Genomic DNA, 8804 nt, shown 5'->3' with positions numbered 1-8804 from the left:
GCAAAGAAGAACTACCTCTTGTTCTGGGAATAGGCCCATCTGGGTGAGGGTCTTGAGTAGGCAGGGCCCAGGAGAGGGGGATGCTTACTCCATGCCATCCTTCTGGATTCTGGTCCCTATGGAGCTGGGGTGTAAGATCCTGGCTGGTCTGGCTTCAGGGGAGACTGAAGAAGGAAGAAATCACAGATTTTGACACCTTGCATCTGTATGTATGAAGGGCTTTACCAAGTTCACAGCATTTTCATAGGCATGATCTCACTCCCAGCAAGCCTGGGATATAAGTGGAACAGCTTATCCCATTGCAGAGCAGAGGAAAGTGAGGTGTGAAGATAGTCTCTGGCTCACCCAGACTCATACAACTTGTAAATGATCTGGTTGAACTAGAACCCAGGTCCTTCTGGTTCCTGAGCTGATGACCTTTCTATTTGGAACACTTTGAACTGGTTGGAGTCTGAGGGATCATCAACAATATCACTCAGTGCCTACACTTTTCAAAAAGGGAATCTCAAGACCAGCGAGGAGAGCTGACTTAACTGAAGTTTGAGTCAGTTGATAGGGGCTTAGGGTCCAGGGCCAGGGGGTTCCTGATTCCTAACCAGGTGGAAGCATCGTGCCTGCAATGTCCCAGTGAAGACCAGGAACCCTATGGTGGGATTCTCAGGGGAAGTGGCTGAGATTGCAATTTGTGGGGCCAGATGGGACATTTGCCTCCCAGGCTTTGTCTTGAGACATGATCCCTTATTGTCCACTAGATTGGGCCTAAGGAACCATAGAATGATGGAAATTTTGGAAGAAAGTGATTGGCCCCTAGCTAATAATGTGTGAAGAAGGCTAGTTCTGTCTCTTCAGGAAACTACTTCCTTCCCTCCCTTCTCCTCCTTTTACAATTTTATGCCTACTCTCCAAGCTGGTCACCCAGTGCCTTTGATCTGTCTCCTGATGCTTAGGACTCCTCTCTAAGGCCCTGGCCCAGGTTTTATCAGGCCAAGGAGCACCAGATACTATGGGTTTTCCCTACTCCTCTCTGCCCACCAGGAGACTTCTCTCTTTCATGACCCATTTCCTCAGGACCTGCCCTCTGGAAGAAAATCCAGTGTATCTGGTAGGCTCAGCGAAGGCAGACTGCAAGGGTTCAAATCCAGGTTCTTTCACCTATTAACCCTGCATTCCTGAACAAGTTAATTAACTTTCTTAGCTTTAGTTTTCTTATCTGAGAAATAAGGATAATAATACTTACTTCATAAGGTTATTGGGAATTTTAAGTGAATTTACATAAAGAGCTTAGCACAATGTCTGAAGCATAATAAACATTCAATAAGTGTTAGTTATTTTTAGTTTTTAAAGCTATCCATACTCACTAATGACTCACTGCAAAGTTAAATAGATGTGTTTTTACAGAGATATAATCAAGGAAAGTCTTTATCAGAAGGGTATGGGGATTTAATTTCTGTGAGGAGAGCCCTTTTGAATGATTGGGTCTTCCATCTAACCCACTCAAGGGCACATTGCAGGCCCTAGATGTGAATCATGAGTTGAACATTTGGGTCTGTGAGCCAAGACCCTCATTTGAAGTAGAACTCATACCCCTCAGCTGAAACACAGAGCAAGAGGCTTTAAAATCATAGCCATCATAGCCAGGTGATGAAGGGGACACGGGTAGGGAGAAAAGGGGGAAAAGGTGACAGGACCCTGTGGCCTGGCACCATTTCAGCAGGGCACGTAGGACATTTTGGGCTTTGCAATCCAATGAGCAAGATCCCAGGACCACCATCTCTGCCCCTGCCTCCAAACACCTATTAAAGGTGTGTTCTTGGAGAAGGTATTTAATATCTTTGAACTTCTATCTTCTCATTAGGACAAGATTGAAATAAATAATGTAGATAGAAAGCACTTTGTAAATGACAGACTAAAGTATTGTTATTTTCTTTGTATAGCTTTCACTTGAAGTCAAATAACTTCAGATTTGGTAAATCTAAAGGCTAGTATCTGTGAATTCCGGCCTTGTTCTTGCCAGAGCTGTGGTTTATAGGAGCAGTGATCCCTAGAAGGACACTCAAGTGTGTATGGAGGGAAGGGGAGAGGTTACTGAAAGAGAGGACACAAACATATCCTAGGTGCTCAGGGCAGGGGCTGAGGCGTTGCCAGGCTGCATGGGAAATGAAGGTGCAGGTGGGTTCAAGTCCATAGTAGCTTCTCTGTCTTGGCATTTTGGCCTTTCTCTGTGCATCTGCTCTGTTCTCTTTGCATTAAGTCAGCTTACATTACTTGTTCACCCTTTCTACTTACCTATAATTTCAACTTATTTGTGACCATGGTCTTCCTAGCCCTGTCTTTGCACAGACTTGCTGCTCTACCATCCATGAGCACCAATGGCAGTTTTCCTCTCAACATCTTTGTTCAAACCCCAGAAAGAATTTGACTGTTTTTTGACCCCTGAGACCATACATCATTATGGGTCAGTTTCTCTTAGGTCCCATGCCCACCCCTTATCCAGTCATCTAAGACTAGAAGAGCAGGGTCCTGTGCTACTTAAGCAATGGAGGGTTAGGGTGGGGCATGTTCCCTTAGAATGGGCTGTAGATGGGTGAGGAAGTGATCAGAAATCCTACAACATGTAGACAAATCACAATGTCTCAACAACAAACTATCCAGGTTTTTCATCTGGAAAGCAGATTATTTGGTAGGTTAAATGAGTCAATTGGTGAAAGTGATCTGAACCTGATATCCACTTTCTTTTCCTTAAATTAATTTATTTTTATTGTTGTTCAAGTACAGTTGTCCCCATTTCCCCACCACTACTCCCCCCACCCCACTCATCCCCATCTCCCATCCTCGATCCTACCCAACTGTGGTTTTGTCTATGTGTCCTTTAAACAAAAATATGGAAGCTTTCACAAATTTTGTGTGTCATTCTTGTGCAGGGGCCATGCTAATCTTCTCTGTATCATTCCAATTTTAATGTATGTGCTGCTGAAGTGAGCACCTATAGCCACTTTCTTAATGCAGGCCTTTATCACCTCTCTCCTGGAGTAACCCAAAAGTCCCCCAAATGGACTCTTGGCCTCCAAGTTTACCCCTCCCCTCATTGGATCAAATATATTTTCCACTGAATTGTCATAGTGAGCTTTCTAAAATGTAAATTTGAGGAGCTACAAGATCACATGTGGGTGAGGATGTGATGAAACAGACATTGTATATTTTATGGGAGGGCTGTAATATTGCCACAACTCCAGTGACTAGTAGGCTGCAATGCCTATTAATATTAAAAATACCATAAACTTTGATTTTACATTCCTGCTTTTGGCAATCTATCCTGTAGAAAGAAAACCACCCATATGTAATACTTACCTGAACAGGTAAAGCAATTTTATTGCAGCATTATTTTAGGTGTCAACATAATTAAATAAATAAACTTACTTAAATAACCTGAATATTCAGCAATAAATGATTAAATAAATTTTACTGCATTCATGCAATGGAAAATTAGACACAATTTTAAAAATGAGGTAGTTCCACATCTATTGACTAGGGAGTATATCACGATGTGAGATAAGCAGCTAGCTTAGGAAAGAGTATGATATCATTTTGAAAAAAACAATGAGTGTGGACTTCTGGCCAAGATGGAGGTATAGGCAGGTATACTGTGCCTCCTCACACAACCAAAAGAAGGGCAACAACAAATTTAAAAACAAAAAAATAACCAGAACTGACCGAAAATTGAGCTGTATGGAAGTCTGACAACCAAGGAATTAAAGAAGAAACATTCATCCAGTCTCATAGGAGGGTCGGACACAGACAGCTGGGGTGAAGAGGACTCCTGGCAGGCGGTGGCTGGTGGACTGGGTAGGGGAGGTGGCAGCTAGTGGAGCAGGAAGTCCCACATTTGTGTGCAGATAAACTGGAGGAACAAGTTGGGGATCGAGACAGACCATGCAACCCAGGGTTCCAATGCAGGAAAATAAAGCCTCAAAACCTCTGACTAAAAAAACCTGTGAAGGTTGCAGCCGTGGGAGAAACTCCAGCCTCACAGGAGAGGTCTTTGAAGAGACCCACAGGGTCCTAGAACACACACAAAACCACCCACCTTGGAATCAGTACCAGAAGAGCCCAATTTGTTTGTGGGTAGTGGCAGAAATGACTAAAAGCCAGCTGAGAGCTGAGCAAGCAGCATTATTCCCTCTCAGACCCCTCCCCCACAAACTGTACCCCAAGCAGCTACATGGGTTGCCCCTCCCTGGTGAATACCTAAGGCTCCACCCCTTATTTCATAACAGTCACATCCAGATGAAAAAAATATGGCCCAAATGAAAGAATAGATCAAAGCTCCAGAAAAAATACAACTAAATGATGAAGAGATAGCCAACCTATCAAGATGCAGAATTCAAAACACTGGTAATTGGGATGCTTACAGAAATGATTGAGTATGGTCACAAAATAGAGGAAAGGTGAAGGCTATGCAAAACAAAATAAAGGAAAATGTACAAGGAACCATAGTGAAGGGAAGGAAACTGGGACTCAAATCAATGGTTTGGAGTAGAAGGAAGAAATAACCATTCAACCAGAACAGAATGGAGAAACAAGAATTTGAGAAAATGAGGAGAGGCTTAGGAACCCCTGGGACAATTTTAAATGTTCCAACATCCAAATCATAGGGATGCCAGAAGGAGAAGAGGAAGAGCAAGAAATTGAAGTTATTTGAAAACATAATGAAGGAGAACCTCCCTAATCTGGTAAAGGAAATAGACTTCCAGGAAGTCCAGGAAGCTCAGAGAGTCCTAAAGAAGTTGGACCCAAGGAAGCACACACCAAGGCACATCATCATTAAGTTACCCAAGATTAAAATAGAGAATCTTAAAAGCAGCAGGAGAAAAGCAGAGAGTTACCTACAAAGGAGTTCCCATAAGACTATCAGCTGACTTCTTAAGAGAAACCTTGCAGGCAAGAAGGAGCTAGAAAGAAGTATTCCAAGTCATGAAAGCCAAGGACCTACATCCAAGATTACTCTATCCAGCAAAGCTACCATTTAGAATGGAAGGGCAGATAAAGTGCTTCCCAGATAAGGTCAAGTTAAAGGAGTTCATCATCACCAAGCCCTTATTATATGAAATGTTAAAGAAACTTATCTAAGAAAAAGAAAAAGATAAAAAATAGGAACGGTAAAAGGACAACAAATTCATAACTATCAACAACTGAACCAAAATAAACAACAACAACAAAACAAACTAAGCAAACAACTAGAACAGGAACAGAATCACAGAAATGGATATCACACAAAAGGTTATCAGCTGGGAGGGGGAGATGGGAGAATGGGGGAAAATATACAGGGAATAAGAAACAGATGGTAGGTGCAAAATAGATGGGGGGAGGCTAAGAATAGTATAGGAAATGGAGAAGCCAATGAACTTATATGTACGACCCATTGACATGAACTAATGGGGGGAATGCAGGTGGGAGGGATGGTGCAGGGTATAGAGGAATAAAGGGGAGAAAAAAATGGGACAACTGTAATAGCACAATCAATAAAATATATTAAAAAAGGAAAAAACAAGTGTGAACAGTGGCATAATTATGTGTGTATATGTTCATATTTGATGAACATGGAAATGTGGATAATTACTGAGTGCAGTGCAGTGTTTTTTAACCTTAGTAAACATCAGAATCACTGGAAGGGATTGGAGCAGTTTGTATTTTTTTTCAATTTTTTTGAAATTGAGATACAATTGACAGGTAATGTTATATTAGTTTCAGGTATACAACATAATGATTCGATATTGGTGTATATTATAAAATGATCGCCACAATAATTCTAAGTAACAGCCATTAGCACAAATAGTCACATTTTTTCTTGTAACGAAGAGTTTTATGATATTCTCTCTTAGCAACTTTCAAATATACAATATAGTCTTATTAACTGTAATCAGAAAATATTTCTAACAAGCTTCCAGATGGTGCTAATGCTTCTATTTCAGAAACACACTTAGAGAACCACTGGTGTAAAGGAGTAATAGAAATGGAGTAGGAGAAAATATGAAAGTTTTCTTTCTGCAACTTTTCATTCTCTCACTGGATTTAGTACACTTATGTAACTGCTACCAATTTTGAAGATGAATATATTAAAACAGAGGGGAAGATCCTGAACAAGGAAAGGAAATCTGGTTAGTCCACTTCACTCCCTTTCCTAATGTCCTTACAGCTCACACCACATGTTGGATAAAGTCCAAACTCATCAGTGTGGATCAAGGACTTTGGGGATTGGGCTCCTGCTTTTTCCCCCTTCATCCCTGTTTTGTCTAGCAGTACTTGGCCAAAGTCCCCTGGTTGTACAGAGCTGCCTGCCACTCCCAAATGTGTTCACTGTTTCGCACAGCCTGGCCTTGTTTATGCAGCTGCCTGGGAGTTCCTCAAAGGCAGGGACTGACTTGCTTGTCTTTGGATTCCCAACACCAAGTGCAGTTCTGTATGGATGTTGTAGGTGCTTGATAAATTTTGTTGAATGGGAGGATGAATGAATGAACAGTGGCACCCAAAGAGAGCTGCTGAATTTGAACTTCCTATCCAGCTTTAACCTTGTTCTACCAAGAATTTCCTCTGAAGGGTTGGGCTGTTTCTAGTTCCCAGGTGCATGTGTATCAAGGAAATGCAAACGAACCCAAACACCCAGCAGAATGGGCAGGTGTGGTTTGAGGAGTCTGTGCTCCAGACTCACCTGCTTCTCTTCAAAGCTCTTCAGCCCCTCCTCAATTTTCCTGAATGCACTCGGTCTAAGTGGGTAATGGCATAGGGAAAATGGAGGGCATGGGGAGGTCCCAGCATGTGATTTCACAGGGGGCTGCATCATTATGCTAATTCTCTTTGGAGCAAGAGAATTTTTATGAATGAATGGGTGCCTATGGATATGGATGTGTGCACATGTGCATGTTCATCTACAATTAATGATAAAACCTCATTTGTGTGGACTTTGCAGTTTATAAAGCATTTCATGTTCATTATCCCATTAAGTCCCCATGAAACCCTGTAATTTATACAGAGTGAGTATTGTCATTTCCATTTTTCTGATGAAGAAAAGGTGTTGAGAGTTTAAGTGATTTGCTCAGGATTATACTTTGAGGATGCCTACCAAGACACAGATCAATGGCATCACCTGGTTCTGTTTCTGTGTGCTGAGGATGGGCCTTAGCCTCCAGGGACCCAATTCAGGAGGCCCTCCTTCCTGGGATCCAATCACCCCTCCTGAGGATTGCACTACTCCGACACCCTCATGCCCTGTTAGTCAGCTCATCACTCATCAGACAGCTATTGAATTCTGTGATAAGAAATACATATTTGTTCTTTGATCCTGGTTCCTGACAGAAAGCTTTTAAGTCCTTTGGAACTGGCAGGGCGATAAGAGTGTATTTTTTTGTATGCTAATGAGATGACTGGTGGCAGGGAGCCCCTGGATAGCTTCAGGATGGGGACTGGTCACGAGAAAGACCAAGCCATGATTAGAAGCTTGGAATTTTCAACAACACACCAATAACATCAATAATAATTATTCTAGATGAGGCATGGTGGCGCAGCTCACATAAAAGGGGCCTCTTTAACTGGATCTCACTGGGTTCTACTGAGCCTCAGGGGCCCCAGGAGTTCCTTTGGATGTTTAGAGATGTGCATCAGGGTGACTAGATTGACCAGTCAGCCTATTTTCCTTTGGAGATTCATTCCTGATGTGTGGGCCTATCTTCCATAGGACTGTCAGCACTTGAGAACAGGAGGAACTGCTGAGAAGAGGGCAAGCCTCCTATGGGCACTGGGACAGCTAGTGGGGAAAGGTGGGGGTAAGCTCAGAGGACAGGGTGCAGAGTCATAGAGTCAGATGGAAAGTGCAAGACTCAGTCCAGCTGCTGCTGTTCAAGAAAAGGGTGGGTGGACTTTAGCTGGGACATGCAGCCCCCTTTAAGGCTGGAGAATAGGACCACCATAAATGTACCACCCCTAATCTACTCTTCAGTCTTTCATACTCTGACACTTTCTTTTTAGTATTTGTCTTAGTATCTGCTATGGTCTAAATGTGTTCCCACAAAATTCATTTATTTAATTCTAACCCCCCAAAGTGATGATAGTATTAGAAGGTAGAGCTTTTGGGAAATAATCAGATTGTGATGGTGGAGTCCTCATGAATGGAATTAGTGCCCTTATTAAAGCAGCCCAAGAAACCTCCCTTGCCCCTCCTACCATGTGAGAATACAGCAAAAATTACTGTTTATGAACCAGGAAGAGGGCCCTCATCAGTTACCAAATCTGCTAGTGCCTTGATCTTAGACTACCCAGCTTCCAGAACTGTGAGAAGTAAATTTCTGTTGTTTATAAGCCACTCAGACCATGGTATTTTGTTATAGCAACCCCAAGAAGCCAAGACACTATTGTTTCCCATTGGTCTTTCAGTCACTGACTCTTTAGAAGGGGCAGTGGAAAAAGCAAGAGTTTTGAAGCCAGGTAATGTGGTTAGGCCCTGCCTTGACTACATACTAGCTCCATGATATTAGACTAGTTCCTTCTCTTGGCTTCATTTTCCTCTTTCAGTGAAACATAAATGATAGGAATAGTACCAAACTCACAAATTCATGGTGAGGACTAAGTGGAATAATGCCCTGAGCTTGGCACATGGAAAGCTATCTTCCTTCCCTATTGATCATGAGTCTCCTTCTCTCCCCTCTCACCAGATATTAGAATGGCCACCCACGCACAGAATGCTGGAGGACTGAGGCTGTGTGAGTATATGTTTTCCTTTCCTTTTAAAAATATGTAGAAAACAAAATATAGAT

At 42.3% G+C, this 8804-nt stretch overlaps 1 non-coding gene across 1 annotated transcript; it reads right to left on the bottom strand.

The window, feature by feature from the left end:
- Positions 1-2875: 2875 nt before the first annotated feature.
- LOC123820062 lies at positions 2876-2983 on the bottom strand. Its single transcript, XR_006785879.1, has one exon. It is a non-coding gene; the product is annotated as a U6 spliceosomal RNA (small nuclear RNA).
- Positions 2984-8804: the final 5821 nt, after the last annotated feature.

Source organism: Phyllostomus hastatus, unplaced genomic scaffold (genome assembly GCF_019186645.2).
Source record: "Phyllostomus hastatus isolate PE091 unplaced genomic scaffold, TTU_PhHast_1.1 phas_contig_113, whole genome shotgun sequence".
In the NCBI taxonomy this organism is placed as follows: domain Eukaryota; kingdom Metazoa; phylum Chordata; class Mammalia; order Chiroptera; family Phyllostomidae; genus Phyllostomus; species Phyllostomus hastatus.
The sequence above is the reverse complement of the archived record's forward strand: the minus strand, read 5'-3'. Positions and strand labels throughout refer to the sequence as shown.